Genomic DNA, 15,043 nt, shown 5'->3' with positions numbered 1-15,043 from the left:
AATATGCCCTAGGCAAATATGTTCCAAGTAAGGTATTAAGGGATGGGAAAGATCCATCATGGTTTAATAGCCTTCACCTCAGATTCAAGAGAAGTAAAAACCTAGCTGACAAACATAAAGCTGAATGAAGTGAAAATGGGCGTAAGGAGAGGAATGAGAAAAGGGTTCAATGATTTTGAAAGTAAGATGTTGTCAACTGACCTGAGTAAAAACTCTAAGAGATTTTGGTCATATTTATAATTAGTAAGTGGATCAAATCCATTCTCTCAGCGACCACACCAGCACCAAAATGGAAGATAACAGAGAGAAGGCTGAAATACTGAATTTGGTCTTCCGAAGTTGTTTTATCACAGAAGATTGTAACATTGTCCCTCCTTTCATTTGTCATGCAAACATTGAAATGGCAGATATTGAGGTAACTGATAGTGACATTGAAAAAGCAGCTACAATCGCTTAGTAGGGGAAAGGCTTCAGGACGAGATGAGATGCCTGTAAGATTCTATAAAGATTATGCGAAATAACTTGCTCCCCTTCTAGCAGTAATTTAACGCAGATCACTTGAGCTACGAAAGATAACTAACGACTGGAAAAAAGTGTAGGTCATTCCCGTTTTTAAGAAAGGCCTTAAGACAGATCCACACAATTATAGACCTATATCATTGATGTCAATCTGTTGTAGAATTATGGAACAAAAATGGATTCTGCAAACAGAGATCCTGCGAAACTCATCTCGCTCTGTTCCTCCATGAGATCCACAGCACAGTGGACAATGATGTTCAGGTTGATGCCATGTTCCTTGATTTCAGTAAGGCATTTGACACTCTCTCACATTGGAGTTTAATGAAAAAAATACGGGCTTACGGAGTATCGGGGCAGGCCTGCGATTGGATTCAAGACTTTCTTGCAGATAGAACTCAACATGTCGCTCTTAATGGGACTAAATCGACAGATGTAAAGGTACTACCTGGAATACCACAGGGAAGTGTGTAGGACAGTTGCTGTTTACAATATATATAAATGATCTAGTAGAAAGTGTCGCACACTCTGTAACGCTATTTTCACATGATGCAGTTGTTTATACCAAAGTAGCAATGCCAGCAGACAGTAAGAATTTGCAGAACGACCTGCAGAGAATTGATGAATGGTGAGACTCTGGCGGTTGGCCCTGAACGTAATTAAATGTAAGATATTGCGCATACACAGGAAAAGAAATCCTCCACTGTACAGCTACACTACTGATGACAAACAGCTTGAGACAGCATCTACTGTAAAATATCTAGGCATAACTATCTAGAGTGACCTTAATTGGAATGACCATACAAAGCAGATAATGAGAAAAGCAGACACCAGACTGAGATTCATCGGAAGAATCTTAAGGAAATGTAACTCATCCATGAAGGAAGTGGCTTATAAAGCGCTTGTTCGCCTGATTCTTGAGTATTGTTCATCTATCTGGAATCCCTATCAGGTAGGACTGATAGAGGAGAAAGAGAAGAACCAATGAAGAGTGGTACAGTTTGTCATGCGATTGTTTAGCGGCTAGCGAGCATTACGAAGGTGTTAAACAAACTCCACTGGCAGATGTTACAAGAGAGGCCTTTTGCATCACAGAGAGATTTACTATTGAAATTTTTGGACAGAACTTATCAGGAGGAGTCAGACAACATATTACTTCTCCCCAGATACATCTCACATATTGACCATGAGGAGAAAATTTGAGAAATTAGAGCCAATACAGAGGCTTACTGACAATCATTCTTCCCATGCACTGTTCGTGAGTGGAACAGCATTGAAGGGATCAGATAGTGGTACCTAAAGTACCCTCTGCCATACACCATTAAGTGGCTTGCAGTGTATGATGTAGATGTAAAGAGTTGATGTGTCACCTTCTATAGGCGCTGGGTTATTTGTTGTGCTGTGTGATGTTACAGCATTCCTTGACTCTTTATGGCTATGGAGATTACAGAGACTTTTTCTAGCAACTAGAGATAGTTGGTTTCTACTGTACTCCTACAGTTTGAATGGTTTTTCAAGTATTTGCCATCTGTCATCAGTTAATAAAGTTACTCAATCAAGTGATACATCAATATTCCTAATTACACATGATCTGGCTAAAGTAGAACATGCAACTGCTTGTTCAGAGAGTTAACAACTAGAGGCCTCAAAATTGGTGACTCTGATGTTAAGCCTGCACTACAACAAAGGAGTGAGCTCAATTTATGAGTGATTCAAGATTTGTGAACTATGACAGAAATCCCAGATGTGACAGTATTTCCAGACTTTCCATAAGTTTACTGCCCTTCTGGTAACATAAGCCAGTGCTGTGGTTTGTGACAGTGGAAGCCAGATTTGATTATGTTGGAATTACTATGGACTGCAAAGTTTGCAATATATGTGAGCCAGTTAGACCATTGATATGTGCCCAAGATTGAAGACATAATAATCATGTCACCTACCACAATCCCCTATGAAAAGTTATAGTTGGAACTGGTATGTAGAGTCTCTGCATCTCAAGAAGAACAAATCAGGAAATTTTTAACACAGGAGGATATCTGTGATCAAAGGCCATCTCAGCATCTCAGGCACTTGAGAAGCAAGGTCAACACTGGCACAGTACCTGCCAACTTGCTACATGCTTTATGGAGCAATCATCTGCCACTGCAATTGAAAGCAATAACAGAATCACAGGCATAGATGCCCATAGGTCCAGTGGTTGACTTGGCTGAGGAGACCATGGATCCACATTAGCAAGGTGTTATCTCAGTGTGATTGTAGTAGCGACAGAAACTGATATCACAAAAGGTCAAGAAGCTCTTCTAATTCTGGGACAGATAAACACTCCATTTGTTGGTATATCCACAGATTTTGCGATATGGCATACAAATGCTCCACACCTTGTGCCTTCCCAAATGCTAGCAGGAATCAGACATAAGAACATCATGTGCCTTCTGAGCACAGTCACAGTTGCTATTCATTAGTGACAGAAAGTCAGGCTGGAAGCATTTAGTAGACACAGGATCATATCTGTGTATGTTTCCATGGTCCTTGTTATGCTCCAGTTGAACACTAACCTTATTCTGTCTGTCTCCGAAAAAATTTCTTCTATAACAATGTATGACACAGAGCATATGGAACTGGATCTTGGACTGTGTCATGTGTTCACAAGGGATTTTACAATTGTGAATGTCATGGACCCCTTCAAGTACAAGGTGAACATATGAACTGTCAACAGAATCATGGGCATGACATCATCTGGTTTCCAATGTAGCACAGTAGTGCACATGGTCAAGATTTTGCAAGTGGCCAGCAGTGATGATGAATATGCGGCACACTGCAATGGTTTTCAGCCCTGACATGGGGCCACCTGGGATGCCTAAGGAGGTTTGTCATAATACCATACATCATATTAAGACTATTGACGATCTGCCTCTCTTGTGTCGACCAAGACGTTTAGCTCCTGATCTCTTAGCCACTGCAAAGTTACACCTGTAGTGATTCAAGAATTTCTGTGTAAATTCTAGAACCACTATTCTAGATACAAGTGTAGGATGGTAAAATCCTACCTACTGCATGGCACATGTCTGTGTGTGCAGGTTTAAAATCAGTCGCGGGAAGAAGGTAGACGCGGCGAAGTACCTGTCGGGCAATCCATAGAGGCTTTAGTGCATGTGTAAGGAAGAACCATGGAGTTTTTATGCCACTCTGTGCTTATTGTGTCATTGTCTATTGTAATGTGAAACAAGAACAGTTGAAAAGGACTCTTATAGAATCCTGACTCAGTCTTGGTAGAGGCAAGGCGTATTTTCTGATTAATTTTAAGAAAGTCGTGGTAGTCAAGCCAACTTTCTTTTAACTGTAACTGATTTTTGTTTCTAATGTTCAACAGTACAAGGTACTTACAGAAAGTTACATATGTATTTTGAAAGTGTGAATTAGATTGTGCATGAAAGTCAATTGTTGATTGATGAAATGTAAAGTTTGAATGTCTACTTTCACACTTTAATTCAACAACACATTAGAACATTGCTACCTGTGTGAAAAGACCGAAAAAACAGAACTTTTCAGTCAGAAACGAGAAAAGAAGCTGTTGTGTGTTGCCATAGCAACCAAATATAATACAACAAGGGATTTACTCTGAGACATTGGAATATGTTCAAGTATCTAATGCAGCAAAATTTGTATGAAAAATGATGAAGACATGAAAATTCACAATGATAAAACAGCAAAGAAGATTTCAATGTATTTGTCTAAGAAAAAATAAGCATAGAACGCTTCAACCAAGAAGATCCCGTGTGGGGAGTATACAGCTCTCACACACATTGCGGGGATGCAGATGCTGTTCACCGGTGCTGACCTGCTGCCTCCACATCCACTCACCTACGCTATGAGAATTCAATGCCAGGTGAGCGTGAAACAAAAGTTCATCACTTTAGTATGAAGCGGTACAAGATACTGTTGAGTGAACTTTGTTTGTGTAGTTATCATATTTAAAGTTAGTTTTAAATGCTTACAAGAGCTAAAGCATATAAGAGTATGGAAAATATACAACAGGTTGGGGAAGCTCAAGACCCATCTATGGCCATGAAAATTAGCAAAGAAGTACCTGACTGGGCTGAGTTGTTAAATTTAATCAAAGCTCAGAGTGCGACTCTAAGTTTAGTTAACTCTCAATTAAATGCTCAGTGTGAAACTCTAAATATTCAAACGGCAAATTTAGGTTTGTTAAGTGCCAAGGTCGACTCTCAAAGTGAAGAATTTAGTAATCTGCACAAAGGCATGGGCACTTTGAAGACTGAGTTCGACGCTGTAAGTACTAAAGTAGAGAATTTAAAAGTAGATCTAAAGAATGAGTTGACAAACTCTTTGACTACTCATGTAAATCATATGTTTACCAACCTTAGTGAGAAACAGAATGATACCTTTCAAGATTTGTCAGAAGGTTAGAACTTAACACTGAGAACAAATGCAATAATGTAGAATCAGAACTTATTGAAAAGTAAGGATCTTTTGAAAATGTGTACAATATTAAATATAATGATGTAAGGCATGGATTGTATACTTTGCAAGAGAGTGTAGATAAGCTGAATGAGTTAATACCAGTCATTCAGTTCCAAATTACAGGTGTCAATACACGGGTAGATGATGTAGAAAGGAATTTCAAAGAGAAAATAGCTAACTCTGATTTTATAAATGTAATTAGGATGGAGGAACAATTTGGGGAAATTATAGATTGAAAGTTAGCGAGAGAATGACATCTGGGGATGTATCGCCTATTCTTGGTCCTCTGCTGTTCTTAATATATATTAATGACTTGCCATTCTATATTCACAAAGATGCAAACCTGGTACTTTTTGCCGAAGATACAAGTATAGCTATCACACCCAAGAGACAAGAATTAACTGGTGGAATTGTAAACAATGTTTTTCAGAAAATCATTAAGTGGTTCTCAGCAAATGGGCTCTCATTAAACTTTGACAAAACACAGTATATACAGTTCAACACAGTAAATGGAATGACACCATTAATAAATATAGACTTCAATCAGAAATTGGTAGCTAAAGTAGAATATTCAAAATTTCTAGGTGTATGCATTGATGAGGGGTTGAACTGGAAAAAACACACTGAAGATCTGCTGAAACGTTTGAGTTCAGCTACTTATGCTGATAGGGTCATTGCAAATTTTGGTGATATACATCTCAGTAAATTAGCTTACCATGCCTACTTTCATTCTCTGCTTTCGTATGGCATCATATTCTGGGGTAACTCATTGAGTAAAAGAGTGTTCATTGCACAAAAGCGTGTAATCAGAATAATTGCTGGAGTTCATCCAAGATCATCCTGCAGACACTTATTTAAAGAGCTAGGGATCTTCACTGTAGCCTCACAATATATATATTCACTTATGAAATTTGTTATTAACAATCTGAACAAATTCAAAAGTAATAGCAGTGTACATGGCTACAACACTAGGAGAAAGGATGATCTTCACTACTCAAGGTTAAATCTAACTTTGGCTCACAAGGGGGTAAATTATGCTGCCACAAAAGTCTTTGGTCACTTACCTAATAGCATCAAAAGTCAGAAAGATAGCCATATAGCATTTAAAAGGAAATCAAAAGAAGTTCTGAATGGCTACTCTTTCTACTCATTAGATGAATTTTTGGATATAGTAAGTGGGTAATTTCCCCACCTCCCACAAAAAAATAGTCACCTTTTATTTAACCTGACATGTTCCACATCATTACGAAGTGTCGTATTCATGATCTATGGAACAAGTACTAATCTAATCTAATTCCTTCTTCTGAACTTAATGATACCAGGAAGGGTATGGACACATCGTGGAAAGAGATTAATCTTATCCAAGGTAAAGTAGAACAAAGGCTATCTTCATCTAATGTTGCATTAACTAGTGAAGCTGTGACTGATTTACAATGGGGAGCTAATTTGGGGTTATCTAGACAATTCCCTAAATTTAAGCCAGACAGAGATGTACATCTGATTCATTTCTTAGTAAGGTTTAACTGAGCATTACCAAAAAATTGGGAAGATTCTAAGATGATTGAATTTGCTGTGGGGTACCTTCTAGGGGAAGCCTCAGAATGGGGTACAGTAAATATTGAGAATTTTTCCTCTTGGAAGGACTTTCAAAAGAAATTTAAAGAGAAATACTGGTCTGCTAGTGCTCAAGAAAAGTTGATAGTGGATCCATGGGACCCGGGAGGAGTCACCTATCCCCCAGGGACGTTAACATTCTGAGTTAACGGGCGGAGTGATGACCTTCAGATCCCAAGTTGTCTACAATGTTTTTTCCAGATAGTTTCCTACACTGAATTCCTTTAAGATCTAAAACTATCCTAAAATCTTATTGCTTAGAAAACTGGATATGACTGTAATATAGAGACCAACTTAAGAGAATCACAAAAAAGTGATATCTAGACGAAATGGACTAAATAGAGTATTATATATGTGGAAAATATAGTAAGATGTGACTAGATGAACAACTGTTATACCGTAGTGTATAAATTTTCTATTTTGTGTAGAGTATCTTATACCTTCTATGAGATGTGATATAGATGGGAGGGTTTGTATAAATTTTGAAAGGGGTGGTGGGTATTGTAGCTAAAAGCTTGATTTACAACAGCAGATAAATCATGACTAACACAAAACACACATCACACCTTTGAAACAACCCTCACAAACAAGTGTGCCTGATTCTTCTTTAATTGTTGTTTCCATACGATTGCTAGGATTTCCTTCAGGGACCTCAAAGGGTGAAGGTGGGACAAGTCCATTCTGTAAGAGATGATTTAACACCAAACCTCCTCCGGCATCAAGTAACTGAGAGGTAGGGATCCTGGGGATGGGGGTGGGAAGGGTTTCCTGTCTTGGGGGCTATATTCTTTCTCTTCTTTGATCCTAGCAAACACATCTATTTTTTCCTTTTGTACTTCTCATCTTGAGGACCTGTCTATCTTTTCCCTCTTTCCATATTCATAAACTTCTATCATTGAAGTCCTTCCTTATTTCCATGGTTACTAATAACCTACATCTTATCTTTAGATAAGAAGACCAAAGAATCAGAATACATGAACACACATCCACATATACACAAATATACACTTCTCCGCATACATTCAATTATATAAGACAAAGCCTATTATGATGTGAGAACTGCCAGGTGTTGTAAGGGAATTCCTAAATATTAGTAAACCTGACTAAAACAATGAATAAATGCTCATGTTGTAATAACAAAGTAAAGCAAGAAACGAGTAGAGAAAAAAATAAGTGAAAGCTTGTGCAAGAGAGGACAGAGAATTGTTGCTCAAAGGGTAGAGGGTAACATTCCATGTGGGAAAAATATATATAAAAAACAAAGATGCTGTAACTTACTGAACGAGAAAGTGCTGGTTGATAGACACAATAAAAAACACACAAACACACACACAAATTTCAAGCTTTCGCAACCCAAGATTGCTTCATCAGGAAAGAGGGAAGGAGAGGGAAAGACGAAAGGATGTGGGTTTTAAGGGAGAGGGTAAGGTGTCATTCCAATCCCGGGAGCGGAAAGACTTACCTTAGGGGGAAAAAAGGACAGGTATACACTCGCATACACACACATATCCATCCGCACATACACGGACACAAGCATGTCTGCTTCCAGCTCCACTCCCTCCAAAACCTCAAAATTCCAATCAACACAATCTGGAACCACAACACCCTAATTCAGTAGTTAACCTTTCCTCCAAACCTCTCTCCCAATCCGAAACCTCTGTCCTATCCAAAGGCCTCACCTTCAGCCCCACTCCCAGATTCAACCAAACAGCCCTCGTCAAAGATTTATTGTCCTACACTCGTACCCTCTGCTGGAAATATCACTTTGCCACGAAGAAAAATGATCCTAATCCTACTCCTAATAATCCAACTCCCCAAGACACTATCCCAATTGAACCCTGCCTGGAACAGTTCCGTCCTCCGTCACAGCGGGACCCACCTCCTCTTCCTCAAAATCACCCTCTCCAAACCTTCCAGGAATTTCTGACTTCCAGCCTTGCCTCTCAATCCTTCTTGAAAAACCTTAATCCTACTCCCAACATCACCACTGCTGAAGCCCAGGCTATCCGTGATCTGAAGGCTGACCGATCCATCGTCATTCTTCCGGCGGACAAGGGTTCCACGACCGTGGTACTTGATCGTTGGGAGTATTTGGCTGAGGGACTGCGTCAGCTTTCAGACAACACCACATACAAAGTTTGCCAAGGTAATCCCATTCCTGATGTCCAGGCGGAGCTTCAAGGAATCCTCAGAACCTTAGGCCCCCTGCAAAACCTTTCACCTGACTCCATCAACCTCCTGACCCCACCGACACCCCTCACCCCTGCCTTCTACCTACTTCCTAAAATTCACAAACCCAATCATCCCGGCCACCCCTTTGTAGCTGGTTACCAAGCCCCCACAGAACGTATCTCTGCCTACGCAGATCAACACCTTCAACCCATTACATGCAGTCTCCCATCCTTCATCAAAGACACCAACCACTTTCTCGAACGCCTGGAATCCCTACCCAATCTGTTACCCCCAGAAACCATCCTTGTAACCATTGATGCCACTTCCTTATACACAAATATTCCACATGTCCAGGGCCTCGCTGCGATGGAGCACTTCCTTTCACGCCTATCACCTGCCACCCTACCTAAAACCTCTTTCCTCATTACCTTAGCCAGCTTCATCCTGAACCACAACTTCTTCACTTTTGAAGGCCAGACATACCAACAATTAAAGGGAACAGCCATGGGTACCAGGACAGCCCCCTCGTACGCCAACCTATTCATGGGTCACTTAGAGGAAGCCTTCTTGGTTACCCAGGCCTGCCAACCCAAAGTTTGGTACAGATTTATTGATGACATCTTCATGATCTGAACTCACAGTGAAGAAGCACTCCAGAATTTCCTCTCCAACCTCAACTCCTGTGGTTCCATCAGATTCACCTGGTCCTACTCCAAATCCCACGTCACTTTCCTTGACGTTGACCTCCATCTGTCCAATGGCTAGCTTCACACGACCGTCCACATCAAACCCACCAACAAGCAACAGTACCTCCATTATGACAGCTGCCACCCATTCCACATCAAACAGTCCCTTCCCTACAGCCTAGGTCTTCGTGGCAAACGAATCTGCACCAGTCCAGAATCCCTGAACCATTACACCAACAACCTGACAACAGCTTTCGCATCCCGCAACTACCCTTCCGACATGGTAAAGAAGCAAATAACCAGAGCCACTTCCTCATCCCTTCAAACCCTGAACCTCCCACAGAAGAACCACAAAAGTGCCCCACTTGTGACAGGATACTTTCCGGGACTGGACCAGACTCTGAATGTGGCTCTCCAGCACCCACATGATTTACCAACTGACCTGCCTACACTGTGACGCATTCTATGTGGGAATGACCAGCAACAAACTGTCCATTTGCATGAATGGACACAGGCAGACAGTGTTCGTTGGTAATGAGGATAGCCCTGTGGCTAAACATGCCTTGGTGCATGGCCAGCACATCTTGGCACAGTGTTACACCGTCCAGGTTATCTGGATACTTCCCACTAACACCAACCTATCCGAACTCCGGAGATGGGTACTTGCTCTTCAATATATCCTCTCTTCCCGTTACCCACCAGGCCTCAATCTCTGCTAATTTCAAGTTGCAGCCACTCATACCTCACCTGTCATTCAATAACATCTTTGCCTCTTTACTTCCGCCTCGACTGACATCTCTGCCCAAACTCTTTGTCTTTGAATATGTCTGCTTGTGTCTGTATATGTGTGGATAGATATGTGTGTGTGTGCGAGTGTATATCCGTCCTTTTTTCCCCCTAAGGTAAGTCTTTCCGCTCCTGGGATTGGAATGACTCCTTACCCTCTCCCTTAATACCCACATCGTTTCGTCTTTCCCTCTCCTTCCCTCTTTCCTGATGAAGCAACCGTTGGTTGCGAAAGCTAGAATTTTGTGTGTATGTTTGTGTTTGTTTGTGTGTCTATCGACCTGCCAGTGCTTTCGTTTGGTAAGTCACATCATCTTTGTTTTTATAAAACAAAACATCGTTTCGTCTTTCCCTCTCCTTCCCTCTTTCCTGATGAAGCAACCGTTGGTTGCGAAAGCTAGAATTTTGTGTGTATGTTTGTGTTTGTTTGTGTGTCTATCGACCTGCCAGTGCTTTCATTTGGTAAGTCACATCATCTTTGTTTTTATAAAACAAAGATGATGTGACTTACCAAACGAAAGCGCTGGCAGGTCGATAGACACACAAACAAACACAAACATACACACAAAATTCAAGCCTTCGCAACAAACTGTTGCCTCATCAGGAAAGAGGGAAGGAGAGGGAAAGACGAAAGGATGTGGGTTTTAAGGGAGAGGGTAAGGAGTCATTCCAATCCCGGGAGCGGAAAGACTTACCTTAGGGAAAAAAAGGACGGGTATACACTCGCCCACAGACACACATATCCATCCACACATATACAGACACAAATATGTCTGATTGGTTGGTGTCAGTGGGAAGTATCCAGATAACCTGGACGGTGTAACACTGTGCCAAGATGTGCTGGCCGTGCAACAAGGCATGTTTAGCCACAGGGTGATCCTCATTACCAACAAACACTGTCTGCCTGTGTCCATTCATGCGAATGAACCGTTTGTTGCTGCTCATTCCCACATAGTAAGCTTCACAGTGTAGGCAGGTCAGTTGGTAAATCATGTGGAACTTTCACACGTGGCTCTGCCTTTGATCGTGTACACCTTCCAGGTTACAGGACTGGAGTAGGTGGTGGTGGGAGTGTGTATGAGACAGGTTTTACACCGGGGGCGGTTACAAGGGTAGGAGCCAGAGGGTAGGGAAGGTGGTTTGGGGATTTCATAGGGATGAACTAAGAGGTTACAAAGGTTAGGTGGATGGTGGAAAGACACTCTTGGTAGAGTGGGGAGGATTTCGTGAAGGATGGAGCTCATTTCAGGGCAGGATTTGAGGAAGTCGTATCCCTGCTGGGGAGCCACATTCAGAATCTGATCCACTCCCGGAAAGTATCCTGTCACAAGTGGGGCACTTTTGGGGTTCTTCTTTGGGAGGTTCTGGGTTTGAGGGGATGAGGAAGTAGCTCTGGTAATTTGCTTCTGTACCAGGTCGGGAGGGTAGTTGCGGGATGCGAAAGCTGTTTTCAGGTTGTTGGAGTAATGGTTCAGGGATTCCGGACTGGAGCAGATTCATTTGCCACGAAGACCTAGGCTGTAGGGAAGGGACCATCTGATATGGAATGGGTGGCAGCTGTCATAATGGAGGTACTGTTGCTTGTTGGTGGGTTTGATGTGGACGAATGTGTGAAGCTGGCCGTTGGACAGATGGAGGTCAATGTCAAGGTAAGTGGCATGGGATTTGGAGAAGGACCAGGTGAATCTAATGGAACCAGAGGAGTTGAGGTTGGAGAGGAAATTCTGGAGTTCTTCTTCACTGTGAGTCCAGATCATGAAGATGTGATCAATAAATCTGTACCAAACTTTGGGTTGGCAGGCCTGGGTAACCAAGAAGGCTTCCTTTAAGTGACCCATAAATAGGTTGGTGTACGAGGGGGCCATCCTGGTACCCATGGCTGTTCCCTTTAATTGTTGGTATGTCTGGCCTTTGAAAGTGAAGAAACTGTGAGTCAGGATGAAGCTGGCTAAGGTAATGAGGAAAGAGGTTTTAGGTAGGGTGGCAGGTGATTGGCATGAAAGGAAGTGCTCCATCGCAGCGAGGCCCTGGACGTGCGGAATATTTGTGTATAAGGAAGTGGCATCAATGGTTACAAGGATGGTTTCTGGGGGTAACAGATTGGGTAAGGGTTCCCGGCGTTTGAGAAAGTGGTTGGTGTCTTTGATGAAGGTTGGGAGACTGCATGTAATGGGTTGAAGGTGTTGATCTACGTAGGCAGAGATACGTTCTGTAGGGGCTTGGTAACCAGCTACAAAGGGGCGGCCGGGATGATTGGGTTTGTGAATTTTAGGAAGTAGGTAGAAGGTAGGGGTGCACTGTAGTGATGATTTGGCATCAATTTTTGCCAAGTGAAGTCAGCTGAGATTGATGTCAGCTGCTGTGCTCATGCCAACTGTCAAAGAGTTGATGCACCACCCACCAGAGGAGGTGCTTGTTTTTTTTTGTGTTGTGCTCTGTGATGTTACCGTATTCTTTGACTGTATATAGTTATGGAAATTACAAAGACTTTTTCTAATAATTAGAGGCAGTTAGCTTTTTCTTCAAGCTCCTCTATTGCCACAGTTTGCATTGTTATTGAAGTATCTGGTATCTGTCGTCAATAAAGTTACTTACATAACTTATACATTGGCATTTCTAACTAGACACAATCTGGCCATAGTAGAACATGCGGTTGTATGTTCAGAGATTCAAATTTAGATTCAGATTCAGATTTTTTATTAGTCATTCAGCATTATTACATGAAAGAGACTTCGTCAGTTCACTTAACCTACTAATTTTCCAAAATAAATTTTTAGATATTTAAGTTGATATTAGGCATTTCTAAAAATTCTTCTAATGAATAGAATGGATTAGTTAACAAGAAATTATGAACATTGTCTTTAAATAATTTGTCAGGCTTGATTGACCCATTTTTAGACAATTTGTTATATATTTTAATTGCCATATACTTATGACTATTGTTAGTTTTAGCTAATCTATTTTGTGGCAACAGCAGAGAAGTACACGTTCTGGTATAGTAGCCATGCCTTTCATTTGTTACACTTAAATTAGGTAGTTCAGCAAGTATGTCGTTAACACTGTCAAGAATATATAAATTAATTGCTGTTAAAATTCTACATTTAATGAACAATGGTTTACAATGTGTTCTATTATCTACCTTAGCCATTACTCTGATTGCTTTATTCTGGATCACCATAATTTCATTTATTTTTCTCCTGTTTCCCCAGAGTATTAACCCATACCTTAAAACAGATTGAAAAAAGGCAAATACGCTGTCCTTACGTACTCAAATGTCACACAACACATCAGTCTCTTCAACAAATATATAACTTTTGACAACCTAACTACTATGTGATCAACATGAGAGTTCCATGTTAGACTGTTGTCAAGTACAATACCTAAAAACTTTGCCTTCTGTTTTTCTATTTTTCTAGTCTTTGATAGACTGAACCACATGTTCCGGGGCTTTTCCTCATTTAATAGCAGACCATTGGCATTAAACCATGATGTTGCATTTTCTTTTGCCAATTTCATATCACTTACAAGGTTATCAAGTACATGGTTTACAGATAGAAAAGTTGTGTCATCTGCGTACATATATGTCTTTACATCTATATTTCCTGATAAGTCATTTATGTGTACAAGGAAAAGAAGTGGCCCCAATTTACATCCCTGTGGCACTCCGTGTTGAGCCTCAAGTATGTTTGACAGATGACTTCCTGAACTCACCACCTGTTTCCTTTTATTGAGGTATGATTTGATGAGTTTTAAACTTTTATCACATATTCCATAGTACTTAAGTTTAGAGTGCAGAAGTGAGTGCTCAACACAGTCAAAAGCTTTGCTCAGATCACATAAGGTTACCTGTGTGTGCACATGGTCCTCAAATGCTGCTAGAATGTCTCTGACTAAGAGCTTTATGGCATGTATAGCTGACCTTCCTTTTCTGTAACCAAACTGTGATGCACTTACCATACCATTTAGTTCTAGGTACTCATACATCTGCTTATATATTATGCCTTCAAAGACTTTTCCTAGTACTGGAATTAGTGAAATTGGTCTGTAGTTTGCAGGATCTGATTTGACACCCTTCCTAAATACTGGAGTTACCTTGGATAGTTTGAGAGGATCAGGAAAAAACCCTTCTATGAGACACAGGTTTATAGAATATGTTAATGGTGCTGCAATGTAATGTATGATTTCTTTCAATAGATTGTTTGACATATTAAAAATATCTGTACTGTATGAATTTTTCATTTCTTTGACTATTTTAAGAACTTCATGTTGGCGTACCTCTTTGAAGTGTTTCAATGATGATCTGGCCCTATTATGATTTAGGTTTGCTCTCTTCAGATAATCTATACATGTTACATTGGGTTTACTGATCAGCTTTTAGATATCATCAGCACAGCTTACAAAATATTTATTGAATGTATCTGCTGGTATTGGGACTGTTGTCAAAGTTTCTGACTTCACCTTTAACAATATTAATTACTGACCAGGCTGTTTTGCATTGGTTTTTACTATTTTTTATGAAATTTGTGTTTTATCTTTGTTTCGCCAACTGCAACTCTTTCTTATACAGTTTCTTAGTGATTTTTTCGAGATCCTTAATTTCATTAGAATTGTTTACTTTGGCAAGGTGCTTCAACAGCAGTAGCTTATTTTTTAGATTCTCCAGTTCTTTGGTGTACCACAATTTACCCTTTCTTGTTTTATGATATTTCTTTTGAACAAGATGGGCTTTTAAAATACCTGTTAAGTAATTGTGGAATGTTTCATAAACTGTTTGGGCACTGGAATCA

The sequence above is a fragment of the Schistocerca americana genome, chromosome 2 (assembly GCF_021461395.2).
Source record: "Schistocerca americana isolate TAMUIC-IGC-003095 chromosome 2, iqSchAmer2.1, whole genome shotgun sequence".
Classification (NCBI taxonomy): Eukaryota; Metazoa; Arthropoda; class Insecta; order Orthoptera; family Acrididae; genus Schistocerca; species Schistocerca americana.
This window is presented reverse-complemented; position numbering follows the sequence as displayed.